The 23178-nt window shown below is 44.1% G+C and overlaps 1 long non-coding RNA gene across 1 annotated transcript; it reads right to left on the reverse strand.

Annotated features, from left to right (window-relative positions):
* Nucleotides 1-35: 35 nt before the first annotated feature.
* LOC118371162 (uncharacterized) lies at nucleotides 36-22525 on the reverse strand. Its single transcript, XR_004822941.2, has 3 exons — nucleotides 22125-22525; nucleotides 3249-3424; nucleotides 36-3065 (listed from the first exon to the last, which is right to left on the reverse strand). It is a non-coding gene; the product is annotated as an uncharacterized LOC118371162 (long non-coding RNA).
* Between the last annotated feature and the right edge of the window lie 653 nt (nucleotides 22526-23178).

Here is a 23178-nt window from a genome sequence, read left to right on the forward strand (position 1 = left end):
AGTTGAAGCTTAGAAGAAAAACAGCAAACACCAATTACCTTTGTGAATCTTTGTGGATTTATTATAGCATGTTGCCTACCCACCTGAAAGAATCGACATGTGGAATTATGCTAAATACAATATACTGCACATACCACAACTGAGAACAGGGTACACTACGAGACACACCTCTGATTTTTCCTCCCCATAGAATGAGCATTTACCTTGAGTTATTACACGAACGACTCCAGTAATAAGTACATCACAAACAAGAGCATCAGTTGCCTGCACTTCGGACAAAACCATACAAAGATACACACAGCCCAAACATTTAATAAAAAGACGATTGATAATACAGAATGTTCATTCTCTTGTATCGTATCGTGAATGTATATTCACTATATGAACACATGTATGTATGTATAGTGAATAGACTCTTCCTCATGTAATATCACAATATATACAACAGTGTAATAACTGGCATCCTGTAATGTTAAACAGTATATATTGGCATTAATTACTAAGTACTGTATAGGGCTATCCTTCTGTTCACCGTGCATCTGGTCCTGAGTGTTCATATCATTAGTCTATCGTGATCATGCATATCTCCCTTCTCACAGCTCTATTAATGTGTTGACGAGTGAAATAGAACAGATACAAGTTCTCTCAGACAGGCTGCTAGGTGCAGGCACGGACTGGCCACAGGGCAGTTCGGGCAAATGCCAGATGGGCCAGTCGAAATTGTTGTTTTTGTGCAGAATTACCATTACTTAGATAATACTAGGGGCTTCAAGAAAAAAAGCGGGCCGGTGTGCTGGCCTCCAGGGGGGGGTTAAAAAATGGGCCTGTGTGAATTCCCGGGCTGTCCGTCTGTGGCTGAGTGGAGCAGCAGGAGGCAGAAGGCATGCTGCCATCTCCATACATGATGCAACACTTTGGTGGTGTTGCTTGGTGCTTGCTCCCATGCCCAGACAACAGGCATATGCTGACCACACTGCAAGTGCACAAGCCTTCCATCACCAAGGCCTTGCTGTGAGTGTGGGTGGTATTCCTCTTTGAGCCGGTACATCATTAACATATGTACTGTTGTGATAAATGTGACATTTTTCTATACAGTTTATCATCAAAGACCTGGTAGACATGTCTTCTACGGGTCAATAGCCCAAATACTGTTCAAAAGTACTTCAGAGATATAGGGGGTGTTGGTAAATTCAATCTAGAGTGTACTCTGGGCGTTCCTAAATTCAATAGTCAGATTGTCCGTTCCTAAATTCAAAGAAGTAGGGTTGATCAGAGCATTATGACCTTACAACGGCAGTCAAGCACCCAAGCTAACTGGCGAACGTTGACTAGCTACTTCCAGACTAAAATGAGAGAACACCTCACTCTGCTAGGGTGAGTAAAGGAGTCAGAGCTGGTTAGGCAGTTTTCATGTCATCCAGAGTGTTGGTGACTGGAACTATGTTGCTGGCAACACTTTTTTTTGCCGACGTTTACTGACACCGGCCATATTCAACGGGTGTTGAGCGTTCATAAATGAGTTATTCTGCGCTCTGGCACCCTCAGACGAAAGTGCTCTGAAATCGGAGTAGATAACCAGAGTGAATTTATGAACGCACCCATAGAACACAGCAAAGCAGGTTTCTTGTGTAAACTGCTACCAGGCACATTTTCTGAGAAGTCTGGAAAAATATAAATCCTTTTAATGAAAGACAGCCTTGAGCTGAGAGGAACACAGCAGCAGTTTTCACATGCCGTTGTGAAACTGTTACACCAGCTTTACACTAGTGTACACACCCTTATGTTATAGTAGGAGAAATGGTTTCCATAGCTAGGGCTGACAGTGAAGAGCAGAATCTACAGCTTCAGCATAATCAAAACAGTTGCTTTGTGAGAAGGTGTTAAAAGTTCAGTTTGTTATGCAATTGCCAGCTGAAAAGTACCAGCGGCCTGGGTTGGCCACAAGTGAGACCTGGTACGCCGGAACCAGGGCCCAGTGAGACACGGGTGGCCGCGTAGATGGAAACAGAAAAGTCTGAGCCTACATTGAGGTAAATCCTGTATGGAAATGCACCAACAGCGTCAGACTGCTTCAACAGTACATGGTTGGCAGTGAGAAACCATTTTAGGTTCATTTCAGGAATGTTCTAAAAGATAAGGGATTGGATTGTCAGGCTACTCATAATGTTAGCTTTAGCATCTAGCTAACCTTTGCAAATAAACACATCAACACTTCTGGTCACAATCACAGCAATCATCTCGATCCATTAGCTTTAGCCCCATTGGTTGTCATTAAAACCATTTGAACAACGTTTAAAAACCCATACATGCACTACATACACTGCCCTCTGTATTAAAGTCTCAGATGTGAATTCATGATTACATCAATGTCTGTGTGACACCGAAAGAGGAAGCCAGCTGCCTCTTGTTATACAGTTAACTCACTCTCACCTCATTCTTCATACACATCCAGTACATTATAATACATCATTACTTTCCCTTCCAGATCAATCAGAAAGCTCTGAACCACTATTGGCCACTAGGATCCGCCCATCGTCCCACATGATTGGCTGTGTTGAATCAGTGGCCAATTAACAGACACCAGTAAGATATTGTACATTTTTTATTTTTTTCACTTGTGACTTCTCCGTTGCTGAATGTTTTGAGTCTTGATTGAATTGATTGATTGTAGTGTACAACATCATATAATCAGCATACATCCATTGTTTCTCATGGCAGTGTGTTGGAGTAGAGGTGATCTTTCCACCCACACACACCAACGCTTTCTTAAGAGTCTTTTCAGATTGGGTGATAGGATGGACAGGGAATGGTCTCTATCATCATCCTTCTCTCTGCAGCTCAGCTGCTGTTCAAAACAGGCCCATCATTCTCCTTCATCGGTCCTTCTGTATCGTTCTACCCATTCATCCCTCTTCTCCAGTTCTCATCAGCTTCCCTGGAGGTAAACATTGGGGCTAGTTTGGGGCCTCCCCCCAGACAGCCTTATGATCCCTCATTCCTCTCAGAGCTCTCTGTAGGGAGTGGGGCCTCCTCTGCCGTGGGAGACTGGGCTTCTCCCAGACCATCTAGACAGAGAGACAAACCAACAGGACTGCAGTTAGTTAGCATTTTCCACCAGGAAAGACCCATGGGGTTAAAATCCTATTTTGTGAACAAAACCTGGAACCCTGGGCAACTAATTTTGTTTTAGGTCTACATCTACTAAATTAGACACAGAACACAAAAAAATACAGGTTAAGCTAACCCACCTGTGAGGTGGAGCTCGGACAATTTGAGTTGCAGGTCAGTTGGGTTGACCCCAGCCGGTGAACCCAGGATGTCAGGTAGGGCATTCCTTCTCCCCGAGCGACCAGAGGATGCAAAGTCCAGCTTGGGCTCTACCACCTCCGTCATCTCCTCAGGATCAGAACCCTGCTACTGCTGCCTGGGAGAGGGGGAATGAAGGGAGAGAGAGAGACAGAGGGTAAAGAAATAGTCACACCAAAAATATCTATTTTTCAGGATGAACTATTTTCTAGTGCTGTTTTTGTCCACAGGAGGGAGTCCTTGTAATATTGCAAAGACCTCAGATTTCTCACTTGTTTTTTTGCACCATTAAAGCATTTCAATTTTTGTCCCTCCCCCCCAAAAAAACAGGTAACACATCTAATAGGACATTAGGACATTATCTTCTAATGTTCCACCTCAGCTAGCACAGAGCTGTTTTAATCAGACATGCAGCTCAGATGGACGTCATCCGTTTGTCAGTTTCATCTGGGACATGGCTGGGAACAATAGCTTTCTCCTCCTTGTACATACTGGCTGGCTGGCTGCCTTCCTGCTCTCATGGTGACCGCTGTAGTTGGGGAGTCTGTTTTCCATTCTCTAAGCTACATAAGTGACAGGCAGAATTACATCCCCGGTCTCACACGATTGCGGGGGTGCACACAGCTAAACACCAGGGTTGGGCTCAATTCAGAATTGACTTCCACTCAACTCATGAGTCGAAATTCTAAATTGGTCACACCACAGGACGTAGAATTTGAATTCAAGTGTCAGGAAGAATTTAATTCTGTGCAATTCAAATAAGTTAGTTACACTCAGTCATAGAACATAAGTTTAATTGAATCTGACAGGTGACACTTCCAGATACCAAAGAATATATCCCTTTTCTCTGGAAACTATGTTAATATACTCTTTTAACTTTAGTGCTTAGAATATACAATTATATTTTCAACCATTTAATTTGTTTAGGCTATTTCTGAAGGCCTCAGGGTCAACTTGAGTTAAACTAATGCATTCTGGGAAATGTAGTATTCCCCCATTCAACAAAATCTAGGTAATTAATGAAATATAATAACTTTGAATATTTGTATTCAGGTTTTGTTTTCCATGATCATTAAATTTTAAGAGAGTTTGTCCTGAAAATCTATTGCTTATGCATGTACATGTAATATATACACAATATATACGGGTCGGCAGGTAGCCTAGTGGTTAGAGTGTTGGACTAGTAACCATAAGGTTGCAAGATTGAATCTCCGAGCTGCAAGGTAAAAGTCTGTTGTTCTGCCCACACCTGGTTCCATTCAGCTAAAAACAAGAAGAAGTGACTCCCAGTGGGCATGCAATCAGCAACACTGGACAGTGGAAAGACATCCTGGTCCGATGAATTCCAGTTCCTGTTGCGTCATGCTGATGGCAGAGTCAGAATTTGGCGTAAGCAGCATGAGTCCATGGCCTAATTCTAAATGGTGTCAATAGTACAGGTTGGTGGAGTTAATGGTGTGGGGATGTTTTCCTGGAACACATTAGGTCCCTTGATACCAATTGATCAACCTTCCCATACTCTGAAGAATTCAAGCTGCTTTGGAGGCAAGGGGGGGGGTTCAGACCTGGTACTAGATGGGTGTACCTAATAAACTGTTTGTATAGACACCTAATATAGAAATAAGTTTAATTGAATTTCACGGAATTAAATTTCCCTTAAATGAGATTTGCAATTCTGTATCCTGTTTACTACTTCAAAATGAAATTAGAAAAAAGTAAAGAATTCAGTTCTGAATTGAGCCCAACCCTGACACACAGCGATAGGAAGAAAAAAACCTGCACAATGTGCACATGCATTTATACACAAATACACTCACACATTGAGCTGCTGTTTCTATGGCAACGGGTGAAAAACCACCTCTGGCAAGCAAATTAACCATTCCCTCTTCTCTTTCCCAGTATTCAGTTCTCTTGAAATAACCCAGTCTTCTTCAGTACAATCCCTGTCTCCACAACCATATTGAGGTGCCACACACACACATTAAAGGACAGAGGCCACAGGTTGGCAATCTGTTAGTCCTGAGCACTAGCGTGAGCCTAATGGTTCCTCCGCCTATCCATCACTGGTTTGTCGTGGCCTAGTTTCAATATGACGTCATCATAATCACTGTGTCCTGGTGTCACACTGCCCTTTCATGCAATCACACACACAAACACAGCTCCTTGCCGGTCACATGTTGACTGGTGTCGGGTAAACACTGGCATAAGGTGGGAGGATTGGTAAGTCCTCATACCATGTCAACATAATGACACAGCAGTTGGGTGTTCTGACATGGGTAAGGAGATGTGTGCATGCACACGATGGCCCTTTGTCAACAGTTGTTATCGCTCTCCCTTTCTCTCTCTCTCTGCTCATCCACTTGTAAATCACTCCCACTCATCCTGTCCTTGTCTCTCTCCACAATCTCATATAGAATCTGTCCCTCCAGTCTCCATTTCTCTGTTTTGACCCTGGCCTATTTCATAGTGAAAATAGGCCAGAAAAACGATAATACATTTCTAATTGGCATTTTTCTCCAACTGAAATTGCTTTACATTCAATAGGATACTTGACTCACCCCAGGCACTTCAGTAGGGTACGATAGCACATCACATTCCCAGGCTTTTCAATTGGCACCCCCTACAGAGACCTTAGGGAGTGGATATGAATGTGTGGCTGTGTGTGTGCTAAGCTCTGCCCTCTTGTCTCCAGACCGTTAAGTGTGTGTGTAGGCGTCTAGGAAGGCAGGAGGACAGTTTCTTCCTCTTCCCAGCTCAGGCCTTCACATGTCAGAGCTGCTCTTTGTGTGGCCCTTCCAGCCTCCAGAAGCAGAGAAGACAAGCTGCAATTAGCATGGGCAGGTCTACAGCTGCCTTCATGGCTACATACATTACAGGAGAGGCCTGTCACGGTCTGCCTGTTGAAATCATAAGACACATTACAAGCAGGCAGGAGACAACAGGACTAATCAGAGCCAAGCAGGACCATCATGCAATGGGGAAGGCTGACAAACAGACGCACTCCAAACATGTCTGATGGTCTCCAGAAAAGTACAGAATGTGTTATCCAGGGTTGGCTGGCTGACAGACAGGAAACAGGTCTACTGTTATCCAGGAGATGTTTGTGTTATCCAGTGCTGGCTGCTTCAGATGTGTGTAATACCACAATCCACAGCAATCAACGACAGTTGAAAAGGAATATATTATGTTTTGATCTATACGTCGCTGTATACTTTTTTTTTTTTTTTTTTTTTTTTTTATAAAAAAAAAAAAAAAAAAAACACTTGTCTAGCAAATGGAACACTTCTGAACCAAACCTGAATAATGCACAGCATCTACAGTTGAGGCTTAGAATAATGACCCCACTAGGTCTTGTGTTTGGGAGGGATCATTTTGTATAGAAATGGTGACCTATATAATAAATAGGATTGTTTCGTCAGACAATATCTGTGGTGTGTACTGTGTAGAAGACAATACAAAAGCCAGGTAATATACAAGCATTTTGCTAAACCCGCAATAACAACTGCTAAATGTGTATGTGACTAATAAAATTAGATTTGATAAAAGACCTCTTCATTCAAATCGTCAGAGGGCAAGGGTTGTTACAACGCTGCTAAGCATAGAGAGCTCAATAGGCTTCTGACATGGAGTTAGTGGGGCTCACGTCCCTTCCTTAATGTCGATCCAAAAACCTGGATACACTACATTTAAAAGTAAGTGATAATAAATGGTGCCAATTACTCACAGGGCCTTTAACTAACTGCATGTCTAACCGGGCACCGGTTAGTTGAGGAAGTAAGTACAGTTGAAGTCAGAAGTTTACATACACTTAGGATGGTGTCATTAAACCTCGTTTTTCAACCACTCCACAAATTTCTTGTTAACAAACTACAGTTTTGGCAAGTCGATTAGGACATCTACTTTGTGCATGACACAAGTCATCTTTCCAACAATTGTTTCCAGACAGATTATTTCGCTGTGTCACAATTCCAGTGGGTCAGAAGTTCATACACTAAGTTGACTGTGCCTTTAAACAGCTTGGGAAATTCCAGAAAATTATTTCAATTAGCCTATTGGAGGTGTACCTGTGGATGTATTTCAAGGCCTACCTTTAAACTCCGTGCCTCTTTGCTTGACATCATGGGAAGATCAAAAGGAATCAGCCAAGACCTCAGAAAAATGATTGTAGACCTCCACAAGTCTGGTTCATCCTTGGGAGCAATTTACAAATGCCTGAAGGTACCACGTTCATCGGTACAAACAATAGTACGCAAGTATAAACACCATGGGACCACGTAGCCGTCATACTGCTCAGGAAGGAGACGCGTTCTGTCTCCTACAGATCAACGTACTTTGGTGCGAAAAGTGCAAATCAATCCCAGAACAACAGCAAAGGACCTTGTGAAGATGCTGGAGGAAACTGATACAAAAGTATCTATATCCACAGTAAAACAAGTCCTATATCAACATAACATGAAAGGCCGCTCAGCAGGAAAGAAGCCACTGCTCCAAAACCGGCATAAAAAAAGCCAGACTACGGTTTGCAACTGGACTTTGGGGCAAAGATCGTACTTTTTGGAGAAATGTCCTCTGGTCTGATGAAACAAAAATATAACTGTTTGGCCATAATGACCATCTTTATGTTTGGAGGAAAAAGGGGGAGGCTTGCAAGCCGAAGAACACAATAACAACCGTGAAGCACGGTTGAAGCACAGCATAATGTTGTGGGGGTGCTTTGCTGCAGGAGGGATTGGTGCACTTCACAAAATAGATGGCATCAAGAGGAAAGATAATTATGTGGATATATTTAAAAAACATCAAGACATCAGTCAGGAAGTTAAAGCTTGGACGCAAATGGGTCTTCCAAATGGACAATGACCCCAAGCATACTTCCAAAGTTGTGGAAAAATGGCTTAACGACAACAAAGTCAAGGTATTGGAGTGGCCCTGACCTCAATCGCATAGAGAATTTGTGGGCAGAACTGAAAAAGCGTGTGCGAGCAAGGAGGCCTACAAACCTGACTCAGTTACACCAGCTCTGTCAGGAGGAATGGGCCAAAATTCACCCAACTTATTGTGGGAAGCTTGTGGAAGGCTACACGAAACATTTGACCCAAGTTTAAATTGTTTAAGGCAATGCTACCAAATACTAAGTGAGTGTATGTAAACTTCTGACCCACTGGGAATGTGATGAAAAAAATAAATCACTACTATTATTCTGACATTTCACATTCTTAAAATAAAGTGGTGATCCTAGCTGACCTAAAACAGGGCAATTTACTAGGATTAAACATTAGGAATTGTTAAAAACTGAGTTTAAAATGTAGTTGGCTAAGGTGTAGGTAAACTTACGACTTCAACTGTACATGCAGGTAGTGTTAAAGTGACTATGCATATATGACAATAGAGACTAGCAGTGGTGTAAATAGGGGGAGAGGGGGGCAATGAAAATAGTCTGGGTAGCCATTTGACTAGATGTTCAGGAGTCTTATAGCTTGGGGGTAGAAGCTGTTTAGAAGCCTCTTGGACCTAGACTTGGCACTCCGGTACTGCTTGTCGTGCGGTAGCAGAGAGAACAGTCTATGACTGGGGTGGCTTGAGTCTGACCATTTTTAGGGCCTTCCTCTGACACCGCCTGGTATAGAGGTCCTGGATGGAAGAAAGCTTGGCCCCAGTGATGTATTGGGCCGTACGCACTACCTTCTGTAGTACCTTGGAGTCGGAGGCCGAGCATTTGCCATATCAGGCAGTGAATCAACCAGTCAGGATGCTCCCGATGGTGCAGCTGTAGAACCGTTTGAGGATGAGGACCCATGCCAAATATTTTCAGTCTTCTGAGGGAGAATAGGTTTTGTCGTTCCCGCTTCACAACGGTCTTGGTGTGCTTGAACCATGTTAGTTTGTTGGTGATGTGGACACCAAGGAACTTGAAGCTCTCAACCTGCTCCACTACAGCCCCATCGATGAGAATGGGGGTGTGCTCATCCTGTTTTTCTTGTAGTCCACAATCATCTCCTTTGTCTTGATCACATTGAGGGAGCGGTTGTCATCCTGGTACCACACGGCCAGGTCTCTGACCTATAGGCGGTCTCGTCTTTGTCGGTGATCAGGCCTACCACTGTTGTGTCATCAGCAAATGTAATGATGGTGTTGGTGTTGTGCCTGGCCGTGCATTCATGAGTGAACAAGGAGTACAGGAGGGGACTGAGCACGCACCCCTGAGGGGCCCCTGTGTTGAGGATCAGCATGGCAAACGTGTTGCCACCTACCCTTACCACCTGGGGGTGGCCCGTCAGGAAGTCCAGGATCCAGTTGTAGAGGGAGGTGTTTAGTCCCAGGGTCCTTAGCTTATTGATGAGCTTTAAAAGACACTGTTGTTGAATGCTGAGCTGTAGTCAATGAATAGCATTCTCACATAGGTGTTCCTTTTGTCCAGGTAGAAAAAGGCAGTGTGGAGTCATCTGTGGATATGTTGGTGAAATATTCAAATTGGAGTGGGTCTAGGGTGGGTCTGGGATGATGGTGTTGATGTGAGCCATGACCAGCCTTTCAAAGCACTTCATGGCTATAGACGTGAGTGCTACGGGTCAGTTGACATTTAGGCAGGTTACCTTAGTGTTCTTGGGCACAGGCACTACGATGGTCTGCTTAAAACATGTTGGTATTACAGACTCAGACAGTGAGAGGTTGAAAATGTCAGTGAAGACACTTGCCAGTTGGTCAGTGCATGCTTGCAGTTCACGTCCTTGTAATCCGTCTTGCCCTGTAAATGTTGACCCGTTTAAAAGGTTTTACTCACATCGGCTGCGGAGAGCATGATCGGTCTTTTGGACCAGCTGGTGCTCTCATGCATTTTTCAGTGTTATTTGCCTAGAAAAAACGAGCATAGAAGTAGTTTAGCTCGTCTGTTATGCTTGTGTCACCGGGCAGCTCTTGGCTGTGCTTCGCTTTGTAGTCTAATAGTTTGCAAGCCCTGCCACATCCGACGAATGCCAGAGCCGGTGTAGTACAATCCGATCTTAGTCCTGTATTGACGCGTTGCCTGTTTGATGGTTTGTCGCAGGATTTCTTAAGCTTCTGGGTTAGTCCCGCTCCTTGAAAGCGGCAGCTCTACCCTTTAGCTCAGTGCGAATGTTGCCTGTAATCCATGGCTTCTGGTTGGGGTATATATGTACGTCACTGTGGGGACGACGTCATCGATGCATTTATTGATGAAGCCAATGACTGATGGGGTGTACTCCTCAATGTCATCGGAGGAATCCTGGAACATATTCCAGTCTGTACTAGCAAAACAGTCCTGGAGCTTATCATCTACCTCATCTGACCACTTTATTGATCTAGTCACTGGTGCTTCCTACTTTAATTTTTGCTTGTAAGCAGGAATCAGGAGGATGGAATTATGGTCAGATTTGCTAAATGGAGGGCGATGGAGAGCTTTGTATGCATCTCTGTGTGTGGAGTATGTGGTCCAGAGTGGTTTTCCCTCTGGTTGCACATTTGACATACTGAGAGAAATTTAGTAAAACAGATGTAAGTCCCCAGCTACTAGGAGCGCCGCCTCTGGGTGGGCGTTTTCTTTTGGCGGAATACAGCTCATTCAAATAATTCCAGACTCTGACAGTGGTGGTATGTAAACAGCTAGTGTGGTCTACAGCTTATCATGATACTCTACCTCAGGCGAGTAATAGCTCGAGACTTCCTGAGATATTGTGCACTAGCTCTTGTTTACAAAAATACATCGTCCGCCACCTCTTATCTTACCAGACGCCGCTGTTCTATCCTGCCGGTACATCGTATAACCAGCCACCTGTATGTATGTTGATATTGTCGTCGTTCAGCCACGACTTCGTGAAGCATAAGATGTTCCAGTTTAATGGCCCGTTGGTAGTTTAATCTTCCGCTTCACTCTCCCGATTTTATTCTCCAAAGATTGCACGTTTGCTAGCAGAATGGATGGAAGTCTGTTTATTCCATCACTCGCTCACTAATTCTCAGAAGGCAGCCCGCCCTTCGGCTCCTCTTTCTCTGCGCAGAACACGGGATAGGGGCTTGTTCCCGAGGAAGCAGTATATCCTTCGCGTCGGGCTCGTCAGAGTCGTGAAAGGAAAAAAAGGATTCTGCTAGTCTTTGGTGAGTAATCGGAGTCCTGATGTCTAGAAGTTATTTTCGGTTATAAGAGACGGTAGCGGCAACATTATGTACAAAATAAGTACAAAAATAAGTTACAAACAACACAATTTATTTAACCGGGTAGGCCAGTTGAGAACAAGTTCCTCTTTCTGTTGCAGTTGTAAAGGAGAACATATGAACACACAAAACCCACCCATGGCTGCACCCCTGCCCAGTCATGTGAAATCCATAGAGTCGGGCCTAATTTATTTCAAATGACTGATTTCCTTATATGAACTGTAACGCATAACATTTTTGAAATTGTTGCATGTTCCATTTATATTTATAAAAATCTGGTTAATAACCCAGAGATCGATCTTTTATGATTTATCATTGGATCTCCTGAGCTTGACACCATTCATTGAAACACTGCCATAAGTCATTTTGAGACACAAAATAGAATCTGAAATGAACGGCTTTGTCAGAGCTTTGGATTTCATACATTTCTGATCCAGTAATAAACAACAAAAAATACAAAGTCACCCGTGGGCCACATCTCAGTCTGACTGTCCCTAGATGACTGGGCGTGTGTCATTATTCATCCTTAAATATGAGAGTGGAGCTCAGGATAGCTGAATGAGGTCACAAACACCATAGCAGCTATCCTACATTACTGGAATCAGCCCTCGTTGTTAAAACTGACTGACTTGATAGGGGACTCTGGGAAGGGACAGTGTGTATACTGTACTAGCTGCAAGGGAAATTATGTGTTGCAAAGCCAACACAGCCATCTGAAGTTACGGTTTAATAAATCATGCTAGGGATTACTGCTCTCTCTATTTATAGTTTCCTCCTCATGCTCTTGATTATTTTCTTCCCTTTCGCCACTCTGTGTGTTATTATAATGCTTAATGTGTTCCACTGGCTGCCATGGTAACAGCAGCATTGCAATCAGCCTCTCCATAGGATGGAAAGTGAAACCCTGCAGAAATAGGGAGGGGGGTGAGAGTGAGCAAGTGAAGGAGCGCAAAAGGAGGGAGAGACAATGAAAGAGTGATAATGAGAGCGATATTCTTGACATTCTGTTTACACTGACTGGTTGTCCTTTGTTTCAAGGGATTCATGGGTCATTATTTTTACAGTCGGTTGGGTGAAGCCCAATCAATATTGCATCTTTCAGTGCCTTCACAGAGAGAAAGAGAGGAAAGGAAGAGAGAAAGCCATGAGGAGGAGAGTAGAGGAAGAGAAGATGGCAAGAGAGGTAGACCGATCCAGTGAGACAGCTCGATCACACGCCCCCAGACTCACACGTCCCAGTAGACCTCTCGCTCGCCACTGATCCCCAGAACGTTTACACAGCATCTCGCCTCTCTCATGTTTCACAAGCTAAGTTCTCAAACGAAGACTAATCAGAGGAGACTTGTATTTGGTGGCTCTCTCTCACAGGAGATCTTAAAGGCTGAATGTGACTGTTCTTCTAGCTACCTGGTTGTGCCTCAGGCTACCACCCACCTAGATGAGCCACCTCTAGCTACACGTTTAACAAGTGTGCCCTCAGAAAAAGGTGCTACACTGAAGTGTCCACTTTAAGAACAAGTTGTTTGGAGCGAGAGAATCAATCTGCCAATCCTGTTCTTTATCCCACAATATCCAGAAGGCAGAATTGGTGATAAAATGTCATAACTAGTTAATTGTCAGGTTGTAACCTAGTCCTGGTTGAAAAGACATCAGATAACTAGATAAAGACGTATTTTTTTCGCCTGGGACAGACCAGATGCCATATCTTGGTTGTTATCTGTAAATCATCCCATGTAGCATTATATTTCCTTCCTTGTGAACACTGGTGATCAGGTTTAAGAGGCCCTTATCATGAAACCATAAAGTGTTTCTTCTTAGAGACGTCAGAAGTTAACAATGATTAACAATGATTAACTCTGGGGTTCAAAGTGTGTTCTAACCCATAAAAACAAACTGTCAAAAACATGACAAATGAAGCAGAAAGTGTGCGCGTGTGTATGTGTGTGTGTGTGTGGGAGCAGAGTGCCCTCGTGATCACCAAACAAGCAATCCATTGTGCTCCTTTCCAGAGGGTCAATCACAGCGCTGCATCCATGGTCATTCAGACTCATTAGCATATTTCCAGAGGGTTATGAGCCAGTCTGGCCCCGCTCCATAACATGGGGCTTATACTATTTGTTTTCTTTCAAATACTTTAGCTGCGTTTCGTTGACCGATTTGATCAACGATGTGGCAAAGGTTGACATGGCTCAAGCCTAATGAGATAGTTAAACTATTGCACTAACGGTTAGTGGAGATGACAGAGACAAAACTCATATTACACTTAATGCAATTGCGAGCTGCAGTATCAACTCGCCGTTTATTGAAAACATTCTGGTGCATTTACTCATAGCGTGTATGATTGTGAGAGGAAAATGCCACCCTGAGAACCCCAGTCAAAAGGGGGTCAACAACGACAATGAGCTGAATCTGAGACTTGAGAAGAGATGACAGAGAGAAGAGGAGACTTGGAGAGTCGAAGTCCCCAACATGTGACAACAGCCTGTGCCAATAGCAACAACCAACCATCACACATCAATATTTTAGCCCACCGCCTCTTGCAAGAGTGTGTACAAGACAAGGCTGTCCCCTCTCGCCACATTCCCCCGTCCCTAGTCTAAACAGACATGTAAACAGCGCTGTGCCGTGGGTCACATCTCTTCTCCTCTATCTGGCCTGCACGTGCTTCTCTCTCTTGCTGGACAGGGCCACACACACGCACAGAGAGAGACATGGCCCGCAGGCAATGTCTGACAACAGCGCTTGGCTGGAAGAGGGACAGTGGCACAGAGACAAAAGAGCAGAACACACACACCTCTTCTCTCATCCTGACAGTACAAGTAGACTGTAGACACACACCAATATCACCCCACTCACCCTCTTACAGACTATTACATTGACTATATTGTTCGCAATGAGCCAGGCAGCCCAAACTGTTGCATATACCCTAACTCTGCGTGCAATGAACGCAAGAGAAATGACACAATTTCACCTGATTAATATTGCCTGCTAAACTGGATTAGTAGTTATAACTAGTGATTATGATTGATTGTTTTTTACAAGATAAGTTTAATGCTAGCTTGCAATTTACCTTGGCTTCTACTGCATTCGCGTAACAGGCAGGCTACTCATGGAGTGCAATGGTTAGAGCGTTGGACTAGTTAACTGTGCGGTTGCAAGATTGGAACCCCTGAGCTGACAATGTGAAAATCTGTCGTTCTGCCCCTGAACAAGGCAGTTAACCCACAGTTCCTAGGCAGTCTTTGAAAATAAGAATGTGTTCTTAACTGACTTGCCTAGTTATATATAAAAATAAAAAAACTTATTTTCAGAAATCGGCGCCCAAAAATAGATTTCCGATTGTTATGACAACTTGAAAATCGACCCTAATTAAATTGGCCATTCCGATTAATCGGTCGACCTCTAGTACATATCCCAACCAGAAGCCATGGATTACAAGCAACATCCGCATTGAGCCAAAGGCTAGAGCTGCCACTTTCAAGGAGCGGGAGTCTAATCTGGACGCTTATAAGAATTCCCGCTATGCACCCAGATGAATCATCAAACAAGCAAAGTGTCAATACAGTATTAAGATTGAATCCTACTACACCGGCTCTGACGCTTGTCGGATGTGGCATGGCTAGAAAACCATTAGACTACAAAGGGAAACCCAGACGCGAGCTGCCCAGTGCCTACCAGATGAGCTAAATGCCTTTTATGCTCGCTTCGAGGCAAGCAACACTGAAGCATGACCGGAAACTCTCCTTCCAGACTCACATTAAGCATCTCCCATCCAAAATTAAATCTAGAATTGGCTTCCTATTTCACAACAAAGCCTCCTTCACTCATGCTGCCAAACGTACCCTCATAAAAACGGACTATCCTACTGATCCTTGACAAAATAGCCTCAAACACTCTACTCAGCAAATTGGATGCAGTCTATCACAGTGCCATCCGTTTGGTCACCAAAGCCCCATATACCACCCACCACTGCAACCTGTGTGCTCTCGTTGGCCGGTCCTCGCTACATATTCGTTGCCAAACCCACTGGCTCCAGGTCATCTATAAGTCTTCGCTAGGTAAAGCTCCGCCTTATCTCAGCTCACTGGTCACCATAGCAACACCCGTAGCACGCGCTCCAGCAGGTATACTTTACTGGTCATCCCCAAAGCCAACACCTATTTTGGCAGCCTTCCTTCCAGTTCTCTGCTGCCAATGACTGGAACGAATTGCAAAAATTAATGAAGTTGGAGACTTATATCACCCTCACTAAGTTTAAGCATCAGCTGTCAGAGCAGCTTACCGATTGCTGCAGCTGTACACAGCCCATCTGTAAATAGCCCATCCAACCAACTACCTACCTCACCCCAAAATGTTTTTCTGCTCTTTTGCACACTAGTATTTCTATGTGCACATATCACTCCAGTTTAATTTTCTAAATTGTAATTACTTCTCCACTATTGGTCTATTTATTGCCTTACCTCCTTACTTCATTTGCACACACTGTATACATATTTTTCTATTGTGTTATTGACTGTACGATTGTTTATCCCATGTGTAACTGTGTTGTTTTTTGTCACACTGATTTGCTTTGTCTTGGCCAGGTCGCAGTTGTAAATGAGAACTTGTTCTCAACTAGCCTACCTGGTTAAATAAAGGTGAGATAAAAAAAATCTAAATAAAAGCATGCACGAGAGCATGCACGAGAGCACCAGCTGGATGACTGTGTGATAATGCTCTCGGTAGCCGATGTGAACAAAACCTTTAAACAGGTCAACATTCACAAAGCCGCTGGTCCAGGCGGATTACCAGTACGTGTACTCAAAGCATGAGCGGACCAACTGTCAAGTGTCATCACTGACATTTTCAACCTCTCCCTGATCGAGTCTGTAATACCTACATGTTTCAAGCAGACCACCATAGTCCCCTGTGCCAAATAAAGCGAAGGTAACCTGCCTAAATGATTAACGCCCCGTGGCACTAACGTCGGTAGCCATGAAGTTCATTGAAAGGCTGGTCATGGCTCACATCAACATCATCCTCCCAGACCCACTCCAATTCACATACTGCCCCAACAGATGACGCAATCTCATTCGCACTCCACACTGCCCTTTCTAAACCTGGACAAGAGGAACACCTTTGTGAGATTGAGCTGTAATCGATAAACAGCAGCGTTCAACACCATAGTGCCCACGAAGCGCATCACTAAGCTAAGAACTCTGGGACTAAACACCTCCCTCTGCAACTGGATCCTGGACTTCCTGACAGGCCACCCCCAAGTGGTAAGAGTAGGCAACAACACATCTGCCACGCTGATCCTTAACACAGGGGCCCCTCACGGGTGTGTACTTAAACCCCTCCTGTATTCCATGCTCACCCACAACTGTGTGGCCAAACACGACTCCAAAACCATCATTAAGTTTGCTGACGACACAACAGTGGTAGGCCTGATCACCAACAATGATGAGACGGCCTATAGGAAGGAGGTCAGAGAACTGGCAGTGTGGTGCAAGGACATCAACCTCTCCCTCAAAGTGAGCAAGACAAAGGAGCTGCTCGTGGACTACAGGAAAAGATGGGCGGAACAGGCCCCCCATTAACACCGACGGGGCTGTAGTGGAGCGGGTCGAGAGCTTAAAGTTCCTTGGTGTCCACATCACCAACAACGGTTCAAACATACCAAGACAGCAGTCGCTGTTAAGGGCTTGTAAGTAAGCATTTGACAGTAAAGTCTACCCTTGCCTAAAAGTCTTCCCTAAAGTCTACCCTTGCTGTATTCGGCACATGTGGCAAATAATGTTTGATTTGATAACTACACTGTAAACACACACACACACGAGATGGCTGCAGCAGGGGGATTGACATTGAGCAACCTCAGAGAGACAGGTCAGACTGGAGGCCCTTCATTTGGAATTCCACATAGGGAGTAATGTGTGTGTGTTTGTGCTGCCTGCTGTCAGTGGAAGCCTATTGAGTGACAGCTGTCTGTGCAGCCGCTGTCTGTGCAGCCGCTGTCTGTGCAGCCGCTGTCTGTGCAGCCGCTGTCTGTGCAGCCGCTGTCTGTGCAGCCGCTGTCTGTGCAGCCGCTGTCTGTGCAGCCGCTGTCTGTGCAGCCGCTGTCTGTGCAGCCGCTGTCTGTGCCCATCAGAGGCTGCTGGGGAGTGCCACACACACGCATGAAAACACACACACACTCATGCTTGTGCTGGGGAGCGAACGGATGGACTGACTGGAGGATGAAGGTCAGCCTAACCCAAAGAGCAAAGCAGCCAACTCATCCTTCTCTCCAGAGAGTCAGAGGACTCCTCCCTTACTATAATCACTCTGTCCTCCACAGTGTACCTATCAAATAGAGGATAATTATTTGTCTGCTGTGCTTGTGTGTGTGAGTGAGTAATATATATATTACTGTGTGTGTGTTATACTCTCGGTGAAATCAGACATCCCCTGGAGAACCTTGACTGACATTTACCAACGGGTAAAATGAAAACATCCCTTCTGAAACGCCACCCTGCCATAGGTCACAGCAAAGGTCAACAAACTTCAGCTTCAGTCAATCACTGACTGGGTTGCCATTCTTAGGTCACTGGCCTGCTCAATACAATACAGAGGAGTAATAAAATACTAGCATTTATTTCACTGCTCTCTCACACACACACACACACACACACACACACACACACACACACACACACACACACACACACACAGGTCTAGCAACCAAACCAAAGGCTGAAGCCTCACATCAATGTGAAGTGAATTCACTGCACTGTTTTGAACTACATAGTGACAACTGACAAACAACATGTCATCTTGTTACAAGGACACCCCAAAGCCTGTCTATCCCTTCATAGGCCTACAGATCATCTTCCTTACAGCAACTGTTCACCACAGTGCAGTGAATTCACTCTGCTGCCAATGACTGGAACGAATTGCAAAAATCTCTGAAGCTGGAGTCTTATCTCCCTCTCTAACTTTAAGCATCAGCTGTCAGAGCAGCTTACCGATCACTGTACCTGTACACAGCCCATCTGTAAATAGAACACTCGACTACCTCATCCCCATATTATTACTTACCATCTTGCACCTCAGCATCTCTACTTGCACATCATCATCTATCACTCCAGTATTAATGCTAAATTGTAATTATTTTCACCACTTATTTGCCTACCTCCCTACTCTTGCACATACTGTACATAGATTATTATATTTATTTGATGTTATTCACTGTACGTTTGTCTATGTGTAACTCTGTGTTGTTGTTTATGTCGCACTGCTTTGCTTTATCTTGGCCAGGTTGCAGTTGTAAATGAGACCTTGTCAACTGGCCTACCTGGTTAAATGAATAAACATATTGGTCTTCATAACCACCTCATGTCAGACAACAGGAGGAGTATGAGGTAGTGGGATCATGTTGATGGAATGGTACTAAGAGCTACAGCTTTCTCCGTCTCGTTACACACACACACACACACACACACACACACACACACACACACACACACACACACACACACACACACACACACACACACACACACACACACACACACACACACACACACACACACACACACACACACACACACACACACACACACGAGTAAAAGGCAATGAAGCACCTTCCCGGCTGGCCACCATCACATTACACAGGAGCTCACGTAGTGGTGGTGTATGTGGCCTCCATCACATTACACAGGAGCTCACGTAGTGGTGGTGTATGTGGCCTCCATCACATTACACAGGAGCTCACGTAGTGGTGGTGTATGTGGCCTCCATCACATTACACAGGAGCTCACGTAGTGGTGGTGTATGTGGCCTCCATCACATTACACAGGAGCTCACGTAGTGGTGGTGTATGTGGCCTCCATCACATTACACAGGAGCTCACGTAGTGGTGGTGTATGTGGCCTCCATCACATTACACAGGAGCTCACGTAGTGGTGGTGTATGTGGCCTCCATCACATTACACAGGAGCTCACGTAGTGGTGGTGTATGTGGCCTCCATCACATTACACAGGAGCTCACGTAGTGGTGGTGTATGTGGCCTCCATCACATTACACAGGAGCTCACGTAGTGGTGGTGTATGTGGCCTCCATCACATTACACAGGAGCTCACGTAGTGGTGGTGTATGTGGCCTCCATCACATTACACAGGAGCTCACGTAGTGGTGGTGTATGTGGCCTCCATCACATTACACAGGGGCTCACGTAGTGATGGAAACATCAGCTTGTTTTTATAAAACCAGCCGACCACCACCGCAATGAGAACAGTTAGAATATGGAGTATAGAATGGTAGTGTTAGCTAAGGTTCTCTCTATCTCTCACTACAGGACCACCCACCCAGGGCCTAGGCAGAGTGAGAGGGAGCAGCAGTAACCCATAGTCAGTCTCTTTTATAAGGGACACTCAACACTCTCTGTTAAAGATCTAGTACAGTCAAATTTCAGCTTTTTCTCCTTTGTTTTGTGTCATATTGTAAAACAGCTGATGAAACTAACACTGTAAAAGTGTCAAAACATTTGATCAGTGTTATTTCCTGATTGTATTTTAAAATCAGGAGGTTTTCATTAGCAGGAGTTTTGGATTTCCATGGTGACATCACCATGCGGTAAACTGGTTAATAGACCAGTTTCAGTTTTCCCCTCCCCATTCAGACCACCCCCAGACCTTCCTAGCAAAGTTATTATTGCTTGGGAAAGTTGCCAAAAAGCTATTTTTGCCCATTTTAAATGAAAATCTATTACAGTAAGGTACTAAATTGTTACCCAGAAATGGCTGCATTGGGATTTTAATGGAAGAAGACCTCCAAACGTCTTAAGAGGGCCAGATGGGCAGAAGGCTGATGATACGGAGGAGGAGGAAGAAGAGGGAGAGAGAAAGAGGAAGGATGAGGTTAAGTGGTTTCGCTGATTACAATAACAGCCTCTGTTCCATTCCATTCCCTGGGATACACAGAATATGCTTTTTTTCTTGCATCTGAAATGTCACTTGAGCCTGGAGTGAGTCCTGAGAGGAGTGAGTGGTGCTGTAACTGGTCAGAGGTCAAATAAGCCACTTCACTGATAAAGAACCAGCCAGAGCCAGTCTATCATTTCACAAAGTATGTAGCCTACTGTCCATATCTTTCATTCTATGTATATTATTCCAGGTGACCAGCTGGACGCAGTCAAACTGTTTGCCAGGTGTGAAATAGTGGTTGTTGAAAGGACTACGCCTAAAAACACTAAAAGGAGTGTCACTGTTAGTTATTTCACTTCCTGTACTACAAGAGAGAATATGTGTCTGAAAAGCAGTGGCACCATGGGGAGATGGGAGCTCTGTCATTGTCCGACTAACCCACACACCAAACTGACAGCAGACTACACAGGCACTGTGATATTGGTCTCCTGGGTCATTGTCCCTTCTAGTCCTAGATCTGTTCTTTCTTCTATCCATCACAAAAGAGATGATGAAAGCACACCAGATATGTAAATAGACAGAGAAGCACACACACGGCTGGTGGTACCTTAATTGGAGAGGACGGGCTCTTTGTAAAGGCTGGAAGGGAATAAATGGAATGGTATTGACCATTCCATTCCAGTCATTATTAAAAGTCATCCTCCCCTCAGCAGCCTCCTGTGACACACACAGCAGAGGAAGAGTTCAATAAACTGCTATCTGATCTCATTTCAAGACAATGGCTTCAGACAGGCTTGTATACAGGCCTCATAAGATCACAGTTTTGATCTGGCTTGCCTTGAAAGATTCAGCTGAGCTGCTCACATAAGCCATCATGGTGCCCCAGGCTAACTTTTCCTGCATTTTCTATCTTGACATTTGTGCCTCCAAGGTTGACACGATAGACAAACAAGACAGGTCTGAGGCAGGCTAGATTGTAATAATTATGGGTCCCCAGTGCACAAATCACTGCTCATCGCCTCCATGGAGACAGATGTCAAAATGTTATACATTGTTTTTTCAGAGAACCGTGGAGAAGCAGATGAAAACCAGTTTAGAGGGCTGAGGGAACAAGCATTTATGAAAACTACCAACTTGGTCGAAATATGTCTAATTCTGTTGGAGAATATCAACAATTGCCGTTATTATAGAGCAATATGATGATCAGTTAGGCACAGTACCATAGTACCCTTTGGCCGCCCACGTGTTGGGGCAATTACACATTGGAACAGAGCTGAAAGCTTTGCTTCATCAGCCCACAAGGCAACACTAGGCGTGCTCATCTAGAAGTGACAGATCAGTAGGCCACTGTCGTCAAGTAATAAAGAAGCATTAAAGAAAGGCCTAACCCTACCTTCACATTCTCATTCATTCCATTCTACATGTTTGTATTGCCAAAGAAAGCCCACGTTCGATACCACAGCTGGCTTGCTTATAGGTGTCCAACGGTCATATTATTGCGCATATACTTGACAATGAATTAAAGAATACATTTGAATATATTGTAGCTCTGAAATGGCCTACGTCAGATTCCTAGGTAAAAAGCATAAAGCTTGCTGTTGACGCACTATTCCATAGCCTTTATTGGATTTCAATTTACCAAAAACGTGTGACATTGCAGACTACAACTATCCCTCTCACATCCCATACAGGTGGTTATGATGTGCAACAATATAACAACAATGTAGCCTATCATTCTCCATCTCCAGTGGGCTACGAGTAGCACTCACCTCACCAACTGGATCAGTGCGCGTGCCAAGGAACAGCAGCGTGTCCGAAGTTGTAACTACCCGGCCACCATCCTCCTCTTCTTCGAAGGGGAAAAAATGAAATTATGCCGTAGTGTGGTGTTTCCTTTTCTTAAAGTAGAATAATCCGATCAATTACCACCGAAATTGGTCCACTTCATGTTATACGGATCAGGTTTCCCGTTCTTCTCGTGCCTCAATGTACGCTCGCAGCGCAATTGAAAAGAACGTACCAATATTTTTTAAAGAAGGGGCGCGCAATTCCTATAGTTTTTCTAAACGTTAACAAATGTGATATCTTTAACCTTTTTTGCATAACATAAAATATATTCAGTTGAAAATAATGTTTTACTAAGATGATATGAAGTCCTGGCCATTAAAAGCCATAATGATGAGCAAATAACAACCAGCCCTCCAAAATGGAACAGGCGCAGTTTTGTCCAATAGCCGAATTGAGAGAATGTGGATTGTGTTTCGGGATTTATCCAGTGTCCTAATCGCTGTGTGCTTTTACACAGGTCTTCAAGATTTGTTGATAAAATGAATTTGTGACCTGCAAGATGTACGGGGGTAATGAATGGGCTAATAATCATAATCACTATTAAAGGATGAATTAGGCCTAATTAGCACCTTCTTTAGAGGCCCAGTGCAGACAAAACATTTTTTTTATATTTTCAAACTACGAGGTTGGAATAAATCGCTGAAATTGTGAAAATCATGATAATGGCCTTTTAGTATTAGAGATATTTGAAAATACTGCCTCAAAATGCCTGTTTTGGTGGGTTGGAGTAATAGCCTGTGGTAAATGAGTTAATAAACCTCTGCCAATAACAGCTAGGTTTCAGTTTTCCCCTAACCACTCAGACCACTACCAGATAGTCCTAGCAAAAGTATTGATTGAGAAAATGCTCTTTGCTGAGAATCTATTTGTTTCCTTTTGACCATTTTTATTGAAAACAATCAGAGTTGGGTACTTACAGTAATTGTTACCCAGTAATGATTTGAAAATGAGATATGCATAGATAATAATGGAGAG

Source organism: Oncorhynchus keta, chromosome 19 (assembly GCF_023373465.1).
Source record: "Oncorhynchus keta strain PuntledgeMale-10-30-2019 chromosome 19, Oket_V2, whole genome shotgun sequence".
Classification (NCBI taxonomy): Eukaryota; Metazoa; Chordata; class Actinopteri; order Salmoniformes; family Salmonidae; genus Oncorhynchus; species Oncorhynchus keta.